We start from the raw sequence: 13,272 nt of genomic DNA, 5'->3' as shown, positions 1-13,272 counted from the left end.
TTGGGACAGTTTTGATATGCATGAAAACCTGTAAACACATCTTCAAGAGACCTTAAAATATGCCCTGCCTTTTCCACTTTTTTGATGCTGGAATGAGCTAAGGATATAATCTTTCTTCAATGGGTTCAAAGAAGTTATTTATGGAGTTATAACTCTGCACTCTTTCATTGCCTTTCACTGGTTTGTTTTTCACAGTTTGGGCGATGGGAAAACAAAAAAAAAGGTCTTTGTTTGCAATAATTTGTTTGCAGGGTTGCCAGGCAAATTTGTCTGCTTTTATGTCATGCTGTTTTTTCTTGCAGTGTCTTTATGGTGTCATGGCATAAAGTAGATGGATTTTAAAAGCGTGCACGCTTCAGTGAATAACAGAAGTAATGGAGTCAATCCATCATCCCATAACTGTCTTTCTTCCACTTGTTTTGAAACCTAATGGTTTCTGCAACCCTTCTGAATGTGGATCTAGCAACTTTTTTGATGTCTGCTGATTGGCAGCGCAATAATAGTTTCCAGTATATGACTCTTAATCACTTTTGCCACCATGAGGGCTTGTAGTTTTCCTAGATTTCACAACACTTCACATAGCTATCTAATGGACTGTCATAATGAAAAGTTGACTTTAGCTACAGTTGACAAGAATAAAGGTAAAGCCTGCAAATTACCTGCAGGGTTTCTAAAAACCACTATATACAGCAATAAAATGTGCACCACTTCCTACTGCTAACTGTAGTAGACTAAAGTACTTTATAATCACTGGTGGCAAAAGTACACACATCCATTCCTTTAGTAAATGTATTGATACTCTAGTATCTGAAGTACAGATCCAACTTTGTACTCAAGTAAAAGTGGAAAAAGTACAGGCTCTGAAATATACTGAAAGTATAAAAGCAGTTTTTTAGAAGTTTGGGTTTCTTTTTTTTATGCTAACTGAATCTTGTGTCATATTAATATCATAATAAAAGAGAGTGCATGCTTCAATTCAAAATTAATTTACACAACTTGAACACAGCTTTTAAATGGCTCTGTTTCCTGTTGCCTATAATATAGACTAAAGGCCATTTCCCATTAAATGCATTGCGAAAAAACAAAACTGAATTCAGAATTTTACAGATCCGATCTTGATTGTAACCTATACGCACACCAAATGTGATGTGCTGTTGCAGAAATTCATCCTCAAAAATGCTCTAAGACAAAAAATGAAGTTGACACGAAGAGATGATGAGCTGGTCCTGATGGTCCTAAACGAGAAAATTAAGAAACAGAGTTCATTCAATTCTCATGAGAAAGCAGCAGCAGGGAGAATAATACGGTTTGATTCCAGGAGCTGAAGCTGTATCACGCTTTCATACATATGAAAGAATATCAGTGGGTTTGAACTCTTGTTAGCCAAACCAGGACCAGGTCTGAGGAGGCAGAGAAATAATTTCAGAGAGCCAACTGACCTGGAGCAGCTGTGTGTCTGAGGTAAAAAAAAAAAAAACATGATGTTTTTTGGAAGTTCAAAAAAATTCCATATCATTTTATATTCCCATATCATTGTACATTCACCACTGGTGCACAATTTGAGCACAGCTGATGCCAAATGGAGGGATCTGATTGATCAGATCTGTTTATTCGAATCTAAAAAAAAAAATGACATTGGTTTGAAAAAACAAATCCCGCAAACTGTGCGGTGGAAGTACAAGTTCAGTGTGAACGGCTTTATTAAGGATAGGTCAATCCAAAAAACATTTTCACTGCACAAAATGTTCGCACAGATTTTACGCGTCCAGTGTGGAAAGGCCTTTACACCTGCATCTGTTTGAATCTGCCTCCACTCCTGGACAGAAAAAATGGTAAATTCAGGGGTTATAATGGGGTGGGATTTGGCAGGAGGAAAACCCTAAGATTGGTTGTAGTGGTGAGGTGCGGGGAAGAGAATAACTTAAAAATGAATGATATATAAAATATATATAAGGCACCATAATTTGTATTATGAGCTCCATTAGATTTTGTGTACAAGCTTGGATGAGCTGGCCTGTGCTGCAGATCTTTGTGGATTGTGCCAGATAAAAGTAGTTGTTATATAAGCTATGATGTTGGATTTACCACCTCTGCTAGTCTAAAATACTTTATACTAGTCTAAAACTAGTGGAATTCTGCGAGTGAAAAATCTGTATAATTACCTTGACCTCCTAAGACTCGAACTCTTTCATGGCACAGATTTTTTATTTCTCTTTGCTTTTTGGGCTGAAACAAAGAATTATAATTTTACCTGATTTTGCTCTATAAGGGCCAGATATTCACATATGAGGTCATTCGCTTTAAATTTCAATAGAACAGTGGCAGTATAATTTCCTCACAAGAGATATCTGGCTCTTATAGAGCAAAATTTAGTGTTTTAGTCTAGACAACCCAAAATGTGATGTCCAAATATGTGGATGCCGGGTCCTAAGAGGATACGTTCTCTGCCACCTTTGATCTACACTTACACTGACCATGAACACCACAGCTGCTCAGCTGTCCAACATACTGCATTGCTATAAATTTTACAGCAAACTACCCAGTATAGCCTTAACAAAACTGCCTAGTATTTTCATGTAACCACTGAATAACCTGAATTTAGAATAATTTGTTTAACATTATGTTTCACATTGTGAAAAAAAAATAAGAACTTGAGCAAGAACAAATATATCAAATATATGTGTTCAAATAACTAAAATAAATGAGGACATTACATGTAAGCTTTAAATTGTCAGTTTATCAAATGTGACTGGAAATAAGTGTGGAAATAATCACTCTTCTTCCTCTCCTGACCTGTCTTTCTTACAACTTTCTCCATCTGAATGAGTTATCCTCAGCCTATGCCTAGGAAATACATTAGTTGTAACTTTAGCTGACACAAACTGCATAGTACCACTTTGTCTGTTTGCTGAGATTATTTGTTGAGCTGTTAGCCAAACAGACATAATGTAGACATAGGCTACCCTAGTATTCCAGGGTTAAACAGCCCATTAAACTTTGAGCTCAAACCTCTCTCATACAATACCTTGGTAGGCTACAAACTCAGAACTGCTACCTCTGATTCAGGCTCTATCATTCCTTCTTAGTTTTTTGTCTTTCAGCTCCTTTCCTCTCAGTCTACATTTCTCCCTGCTTATTTATCTTCCCTCCCTTTGTCAGCTCTCCTCCCCTCGCTAACACTTTGTCACATTGCTCTTTCCCACTCACTCCTTTCTCCCCTCACTTATCACTGTGGACACACTCTCCCTCTACCTGTCTCCTCTATCTTTCTTTATCTCCCATCCTCCCTCTTCCTCCCTTCTCTTTTTAACATCTTCCTGCTACATTCATGTTTTAGGCCTCACTGAGACCGTGATCTGCCCCTCACCCGCTCTCTACAATGTTATCCATCATCCTCTATTGGTCTATTCATCACATAGCAAGAACACTATTGGTTCATTTATCAACCAGGCAGCAGTCCGGTAGCTGCAGACAGCAACCAGCACACAGGCTCAGGAATGTATAGGCTCAGAGTTTGGTCCTTAATGCGCGACGGCACTTGAAACTGTGCTGTAAGTATTCAGGAAAATACTTCCTCTACTTCCTTGAGGAGACTATTTTGAAGACTTGTCCGTTGTTCTGCGATTTATAGAAACACAAGCAAAAATACATGGAAATGGAGAATATAAAGCAAAAACAAAATCTGTGCATTTCTAATGGGTTTGTAGCCAGCGTTCCTTTAAAACCATTTCTTACAAGGCTTCAGCAAACAGTAGATGGATCCAGCATCTCTCAGATCCTGTGTAAGGTCTTTGCTGGATTTTTTTCCTATTTCTTAAGGAAATGAATATCAGATGCTGTTCATATACTTTCTGTCACTGCTTGTTTTGTCCTCCACTTTACAAATTTCCTCAAATTTTTTTAAAGACACACTTCACACCCAGCTTTTGACTAATAACTCTTGGAAATCACGTCATTAGTGCAAAAATACTCTTTAATTCCCATCAAACTGTGTTATATTTAGAGTTTATCATAAATTCAAATAAAAAAGAAACAAATTATGTGTTTTGTTACAAGGTGCTTCTAGCAAAGTACCAAAAAAAAAAGCTGGTCCTTTGCCAAGTTGCCTGGTCTGTATAGACTCAACACATCCCTTGAGTTAGGTGCATTATTTTGAATTCATATTCATACTGTTTCATAGGTCAGTATTACATGTTTTTACAAAGAAACAAGCACACATTGCTCTGAAAATGGGCAGGTACAAGCACTGGACTGAAAATAAGTGATAAAGCAAAGAAAAAATTTGAAAGACCTTCAGAAAGCCTGGAGAGCTATTGCTCAAGAGCAGTTTAAAAAATTACAAGACAGTCTGGCTCCTTGGAAGTAAAATATAAAGAAATGGGGAGTGGCCTGAGACTTTTGCACAGTACTGTAACTTATTATTTATGGCGGTTGTTATGCTGGAGCGTCTGTTTTCTTAGAAGTTCTTAACAGGAATTGTGTATTGAGACACTTGTGACTGATTAGCTTGACAGACATGAATGTGAGTGTAACACTGGGTGGTGTGAATTTATCTGTATTTAAGCCTTGGCTGAGGAAAAGTATTTGTGATTGGCTGCCAGGCATCTGTTGAAATCATAACGGAAAACACCTCAAACACAAGCTGCCATCTAGTTCAACTTGTGAGGTCGAATTTTTGACAAACAGAACTGAACACACACTGTGCCTGGTACTCGAATAAACGGTTTACGTGTAAAACACTGGTGTATTTATGTAGAATTCAATATTTTTAAAAGCCAGATCTCTATGTTTGTTTTGCATGTAACAAGAAAAATATACGAGAGACACGGACGCTATAAAAGAAAAAAGAGAGAAAAGAAAAGCAGGTAGATAAGGTAAATAATACATGGTAATCATGGGCCTGTAATTATCCTTTGAGAAAATGCTAATGTGACCCAATGGCAATACTAAAATGCTCATGCTTAAAGTGTTCACCTAGTGCATCTCACATCACGTACCTCCATACTTACACTCACTGTTCTGAAGGCATGAGTGCATTCAGACTAACAAAGTGGGGCTAAGAGGCATGATAGTGTTTTCATGTCTGCTGAGACACTACAGTATAACATACCAACTATACACACACACTTCAGACAGACCTTAAAGGACTAGAAGAGGAATGAATACTCGTCTGTGGTGTCTGCAGACGAGCATTTACATCCTCAGCAGAGTACGACTCTCTGGATCATTGTATGGATAGAGTACTCACAAAAGGATCACAAAATAATCACACTTCACAATCATGTTTGTCGCCTGCTTAGCTTCATAGTGGAAAAGGAGGAACTACCAATCTATTTCAAGCATGTAGCAGGTATTCATTCATGTGGAATTATTTTAATATGAGGCACAACCTCAAGAATTTTCAGATCTCTACAAATTGCAGCAGCCCATTAAATAGTTGTGATATCTTCAGTGCTTGAAAAGAAGGCAACTGGACTTCTTTAAGTTCAAGAAAACTATTTCAGTTCTAAAACAAATGGCAGACAATACTACCTAGGTGATACTAGCTACCTAGTACACCAGTACGTAAATAGTTTAGTACATTAGTGTTTTTACAAAAGTATTTTGTTGAAGATGTTTAGGATGTTAACAAAAACAAAACTTAAGAATTCATTAATTAGATTTAATGTTAACTCCAATGTATACTCTTCACACAAATACATTGACTACAAGTAAATAAATTAAAGTGCATCTGATTCATAACATCCAGAGTGATTTTTGTGGCAGCTGTTGTTTTAGTGGAGACTGTTCACCAATATACACACATGTCAGCCTGCACACGCAGTTACGACCTGGACAGAAAGACAGAACTCCAAATGAGGTACTCCTGCATTCCTCTGGTCACGTATAAATGTTTGCACATGCTCAGACCAAAACCAAACGCACACAGAACTGGCTCTGACACAGAGGTTAAGGGCCACACATCTCCTTATGCATACACACACCGATACGCAACCCAACCAGTTAATATATTTCTATAGTTCTACAAACACTGGTATTCAGGATTTAAACTACTCCAATATTCCATGTGATATTAATTAGAAGGTGAACATTTCTATGCATCTATTAACACCATTTTTCTCAGAGGAGGCAGCTGTCTCAGTCTCTGAAAAATCAACTCATTTAACCTGTCTCTTTCTCACTAGCTAAACCTTCTGCCCCCCAGAGAGCCCAAATGAAAGACGGACAGAGAAATATACACACGCATGTGAATGTATCGATTAGGAAGGCTATTTGTCATCGCCAATGTGTAATTCTTGAAAGTAGTTTTTAATCATCACTACCCACTGAAAAGTTTTTAACCTCCCCGTGACCTCATTCTCGTGACTTTTAATGTTTTCCTTCATTGAAAGCTGTTGCTTAATGGTTCTCCTGAAGGCTGCCAAAATTATTTAACCCCCAGGGTTTACTAAACCCTTTCAAAACCAATTTAATCCTGCCAAATGAATGGATACCGAAGCAAAATCAAGGCAGTTTTACTCATTTTCTGACAATGTTTCAAATAAAAGTCATATGTTTCTGCGATGATTAAATAGTCAACTTGTTAATATTTAACACATTTCAACATTTGGTGATGTCTTAAACCTTAAGGGATCAGCTCCACCAAAAAATATTTTGTGGAGTATAGACTAGACTTTGTTGCATGAAGATTTATAAAGCTGTGCACATGTGGCCCTGTATAACTATACCATGATGTAAAGCGGGAATACACACCTAGTAGTCCTGTTCAAGCAGTACACAATAAATTATTTGCACAGCTGTTTTCCAGTAATACATAAAATGCAATATTTGGGTGGAGCAGCGCTTTGTTTAATGCAAATGCTGCAAAAGGCAAACATCACAGCACCCCCTGCCAGTTGCAAAACAAAAATAGATAAAGATGTTGAAACACTTTTAAGATGATCCCTGTTCCTATTTATCTAAGACAGGGGTCTCAAACCTAAATGAGCTGTGGGCCACTGTTGGCACTGTTGTCTCATTGGAGGGCCACTTTAGTGTTCAAGTAGTACAAAACAAAGAAAGAAGAAAACACCCACAAATATTTCAGAAAATGTAGTGTTTTGTATGTTTGTTTGTTTTAAATTTCAAATATTGTATAACAAGACAAAACTGCAAACATGAACACAGTTTTTGCACTCTTAACTAACTGAAGCCTTTCAGTGAACTATCAAATAAATTGGTACTCTCTATCAGGCCAGACATGTGGCAGCACTTCAGCTATAATTTTGTTCGTATTTAACAAAATAAAAATGCAGACATGTGTGTACACATTAGTTTTTGACTCCTAGTGAAAACAGTTTTCTTTAAAAATAACTCTCACTTAACTAACACAGTCAATCCCTCAACATGTTTGTACTCTCTGCTCATATTGCCTTCATTTTAAATCATTTTATCATTTTAAAGAACTTATTTTAACATTGCACTCCACAACAAACAAGTCCTCCCTAACAATATAAGTAACTTCAAGGGCAAATTGCATTATATTTCTTCGCCCCACAAGTAGAGTTGATGTGGTCCGCAAGTGGGCCCCAGGCTGCAGGTTTCAGACCTGTGATCTAAGAAATATATGTCTGTATATGTATGTAGCTATGACGTTGTGACAGGTATTTTTTTAAGTGTCAATTAACATCATACCTCTGAGTCCCAAGTATTATAACTGTGCATGAAGGTAAGGTAGCTTTTTGCTTTTAAATAAGTCTATTGTAAGTTTTTTCATTATTAAGAAATAATTTCATGTGACACCCCCCCCACCATCAAACATATACACAAAAACACACCCACACACACACACTGCTCTGTGGAAAGAGAATGTTTTTGTGCTGGTATTAAGGAACATGTGTTTAACATGCTTGCCTGCATTTTTTCATGCTGACATTAACAGAAACACAACATTACACATACTGTAACATCACTTTGTCCTCGTCCTGTTGAGTTTTACGATTACAACTGTTATAATTTATTATGTACCAAGTTTCATGCAATAGTTGCTTGGATAACGACACACACATTACAAAATCCTAATTGATGTCTCTCTTTTTTTTAATCAGGTTGTTTTGGAAACTCAGGACATAACTGTGAACAGTTGTCACTGGAGCTACTTTTGACTGTTAAAATAGTCAGTGTGAAACATGTTGATGCAATTCTTAAGGGCAATAAAAATGTTAATCTGCACCAATATATCTTCTCAAAAACTGTGTCCCCAGTTACTTCAGATAATCCACAGTGGGGTGGAGGCAGAAAGGTCGGCGATGACTGACTCGGTCTTGGAAAAATATAACAAAAACTGTGCAAAGCAACACTGAGCCAGAGTTAAGAGGAAAATCTGCTCCTTTATTATTTAGGTAAACTAACCCTGGAAAAATAAGTAGGTTGAGTAATCTGAATACAGTAACATATCTGGGTGAGTACTTGGTCTTGACAAATGGACCAAATGCAGAGTATGTGCATGCCTGACTCCTCCACTATTTTTTTACAGTGAATGAATGTGATGGCATGTCTGCTCCTATATAGATGCCCATATATCAGCCTTTAACCACACGGTTTCCAGTGCTGCGACAGGACACAGCTTAGAGTCTGGTGCCAATGCTGACAAGGGCCTCTTTAGTGCCACGTCCTATCCTGCAGCGCTGCACCTGTTACCATTTCTGTGCATGCTTCTATGTGCGCGCTGAACATGCAACTGAGGAGACATGTGGTGCTCATACACATTCCTTCCGCCCGGCTCATGAATCATTTTGCAGCCACTGACTGGCGATCCTCGGAGAGTGAGGACGAGGGATGGGAGGGCGAATGAGAAATGTTGGAGGAAACATGTGCAGTATAACAGCCGGGTGTTGTAGTATGTGCAGTATGTGCTCTATCTGCCTATCTGGATGCATGCTGGCTGCTTTGATGCAAGGCATAGTAGGTCCTTACACAGTTGTTGTTATAGAAATCGCTCATCTATGATGTATAAAAAAAGAAAAATCTGATTATGGAGATGTAAGAAATACATGCCCTGCAATATGTTTGAAGCTCCTGTTGTGTGTTTATTGTTGACAATAGATAAACTCCAGCTGGCTGCACTGCTGCCTGACAAGATAATGAACGCTGATAGCATATTATGGAATGCATATTTTTTCTATTCTCCTCAACGTCTAATTCTCTTTTCCCAATTTCATTTGGAAAAATATTCAAAAACAAGATTTCACAACACTAAACAGAAAATTCATCCTGATAGTAATGGTTATTTTTGAACTGTTTGAGGTTGCTTGAACCATTTCATACTACAAGGCCAAAATACTAAATCACATGATCTGTTTCTGTTGCCTGCTTACAAATTGATTAATGTCTCTGGCTGCATTTCTAATACTTATGCTATGAAAATACACATTTTCTAAGATTAAGAAACAGCAGAAGGTATTAACCAAAGCACATTTTCCTTTGCTTAAATTTGGTTATTATCTGTGTGATAAAACAGAAAAATTCAGATGAGCACTTTTAACCACTCCGAGGTACCCAATACCCAAACACACCTGATCCACAACCTGATAAATGCGTATAAAAAAGAACAGTTGTCTACTATTTATTTATTTATTTATTTACTTTTATTTTGTTTCAGGCCTATAGTAAAAACATGTATTATTCCCAACAGTGAAAGGGGAACGTTTAAATTATTTACAACTCTGAACATTTAGGTTATGTGTTTCCTAATAAAAACTGTGCTACTCCTATCTTCCATCAACCCAGACTTTCCTCCTGGGGTCTGGCATGCCCTGGGACACAATGTTAAATTCCACATGGCGGAGCTACCTGGCTGAGCTATCATTGGATCACATGCCTGACAGGACTGGAGGCGCAGGGGGCTGGAAGGAGACAAAGAGCAACTGTAGGGCTGATTAGGAAAGTGCTGGAGACAGACAGGTCAGCAAGACGCTCCCTGTCAGACACAAAAAGGTTAAAGACAAATTGACAAAAGGTCAAATCAACATCTATGGGAAGCATTACATATTTTTTAACTTTAATTTTTAAACTACAAACTGTAATGGATATTTGAGCAAGAGAATTTATAGTACAAGATTAAGATCATGTAAAGTGGCTCATTTGCAAGTGCACTTCCAGCTGCACTAGAAAAATGGTGGAAAAACCTACAGAAGGTGACATCTACACAATACCTGTTTTCTCTAGTTTTTTAACATGGCTTCATAAAGACTTATTCTTCTTTCTATGGATGATCAATAATACACTGTACACTGAAAACGTTGTTGCCTAGTTTATAATGCTACCAGTGTATTCTAATAAGTTAACTAGTTTAGCTGCTAACTGAAAAACTCAGAGCAAAAAGTAAAAAAAATGCATTGTGTGCACCAGTAGATCTTTTCTTTTTGTGTACAGGCTGTAATCAGCTGACACTGCTATCTCTTGATTTAGACAACAGTCTATAAGGATGAGCCATCATGGCAGCATTCCAACCCTTAGCCAGTATGAAGATAGTATGAAAGACAGAATTTCAGTGAGCCTAAACAGCATCATCAGCCTTAATTTAGATATCTCACTGCTGGCCTTGATCCAACCAACTGGATTTCAAAATTTCAAGTTTTTTTTTTTAACATTCCCCAGTTAAAAAGCTGAAAAAAAATTGCTGTTGTTAATGATTGATAACAAAGGACTGGGTTGAAGTTTACTTAAATAAAGGTGCATATCTCCATGCTGTAGCAACAGCAAACCCTTGTTTGTTTGTTTTTAATCATCATATGATATCATATTTATCCACTTTAGTTTCACTTCATATATTTCAACATGCTGCATGAGTGGGACCCACCCCACAGTTTAAGAACCACTGATCTAAACTAAGAGTGACCACGAACAGCACAGACAGTTTTGCTACCCTGACTAGATGGCTACATGACAAAGTTCTCATCCCTGTCATGCGTTCATGCGTGCAGATGCCACGCATGAACGCATGACAGGGATGAAAAGGGAAAAAGGATGTGTTAAGGGTGTAAGTGGGACTGCGAGATGGCAAGTTATTGAGTTTATCCATGGCATCAGCTAGGAAGCTCACCAGGCTGCACCACAGAAAAATTACTTTGCTTGACTGTATTTTGTATGAAAGTGACCATCAGATTTAATTACTCATTAACTGAATGATCTGGAATGCCATTCGGGGTCATTCCAGTCCACTTTCACAAGATTCCAATAAGTTGGTTTTTTTTTGTTTTTTTTGTCATACGTAAGAATTATTGGAATTCTTGTGGCACATACGTCACAGTTATTAATAATTAAGCTGACCACATCCATTTGATATTCCACAAAGAGAAGCGTTTTCATAATAGGCCAATTTACACACTTTCAAAACTGTTTTTGCTGGACAGAGTTAATGTTTTCGTGCTTCATGTGTCCAGAAAAATACGAATCTGAGATGCATTTTAGGACAGCTGGAAGATAATTTACTGCCAGAAGAGCATGAGATCATTACTGAATTAGCAAAGCTACCATCTATAATAATAACCACATATAACAGCCAGACAGTGTTGTGTTTGGAGAAAAATGTGACTATCCTGCGCTCTCGTTTTCTTGGGGCAGTCTCTTCTCACAGAGGAGCTCATATATTTGTAACCTCCTCTTCACGTTCAGCCCCACATGGCAGCCTCTCCCTCATTCTCCCCTGGTAAGGGTCTAGGCCACAGAAGAAACACATACAATTTTGCGTGGGAGGAAGACTCAAATAGTTTTTGTCATAGAGGCTGACTAAGAAGGAGAGGAGCAATGGAGAAAAGAGGAAGGAAAAGGCAGCCACTGCCAAACACAACAGATGTTTGCTAGCTGCAGCTAGCAAATGGAAATCATTATGTCTGATTGGAGGGTTTGGCTGCCTGGACAAAAGCCCGACCATGTCTGTGAGTGACATATTGGGCAACCTACTGGCTCTCAGATGGTATTTGTGATAAAGCAATCAGCTTCGAGGATTATAAAGGCCTCTCTACACCGCCTATCATTCTAAATCACTATAAAGTTTTGGGATTGTGTGTGGCAAGATCTTTATTTCTCCTAAATGCATGGATTCCTTTTTCACGCTAAAGATCCCCATCACGCAGACAGCAATGTCTACATGCCAGAGTCTGATAAGGTCTAAAACAAGATAATTACCTCAGACCTGTTGTTTTCAGTGTCATGTTTTCCATGCGGCTCTGCTACTGACCTGTGCTTTCTCTTCCATCACTCTAATCTCTTTTTCCCCTCACCCCTCCCCCTGCTCTCTCCTTCCTTTCTTTGCTTTGATGTTCCTCGTCAGTATCACTCCTCCTTTCCCACCATCCAACACCAGACACCCTGGTTAGCCCAGATTACAGGGTGGAGGATGAGATAAAAAAGTTGTCTGTATGCTAAAAGGAAAAAAATCAGACTTGTCCGTTTCTCGTTTTTATCTTTCCTGACATCTATTATGATCCATTTATGACTTTTCTGCTGCCAGCTTAAAACCTAATATATGTATGAAGTGTAATTTGTGTTGCACTCTGCACCAGAAGATGACATGAAAATATTTCCAGTCACAATATCCTGTTTATTCTGGATAACACACACGGAAGCCAATGAGGAAAGAAAACTGGTCCATTCAAGCAGGCTTGTAAATCGTGGAGCTGTATATATGTAGATGATTTATAATCTGCCTCCCAATAAAAGGTCTCACATTTTTAAAGTTCAATCTTTTACCAGATAGAGCAGCAAAGACTCACCAAAGGCTTCAAAATTTACTTAAAACTACTAAAAGCCTTTGTGGTCAGAGCTTTATGCATCTGTTATCTGTGTCATTCAACTCTGCTGTTGTCCAAAAGCAACAGACTTAAGCCATACTGTCACACATGTTGCACAAACAGTAGTCCTACGTTGCTTTAAATAGATATCCTATTTTCTTTTTTGTATTCCACATAGTACAGTGACATTAACGGCTTTCTATGGTTTCTATTTATGAACTTCTTAAAGTTTGGCCTCCAACATTCTCTACATCCCTAATAATGCAAAGACTTATAAAAGGACAAGTGAGATTTCTTCCGTGGCTAGACTGCTACCACAAATATCTCCTTATCACCAACCAGCCCCCACTCCATTTTGTCTACATAGTCCACTCAACCTCGACACCCTAATCTTGACCCCGGCCTTCACTGACCTGCTCCCCTAATCCTGACTTTTTTCTCCCCCGCTGCCTCTTATGCCCCTGGCCGTGTCAGTATAACGAATGCACCGCCATTCTGA

The sequence above is a fragment of the Haplochromis burtoni genome, unplaced genomic scaffold (assembly GCF_018398535.1).
Source record: "Haplochromis burtoni strain Fernald_Lab_line unplaced genomic scaffold, NCSU_Asbu1 Contig_357, whole genome shotgun sequence".
NCBI lineage: Eukaryota > Metazoa > Chordata > Actinopteri > Cichliformes > Cichlidae > Haplochromis > Haplochromis burtoni.
Note: the sequence above shows the minus strand (reverse complement) of the source record.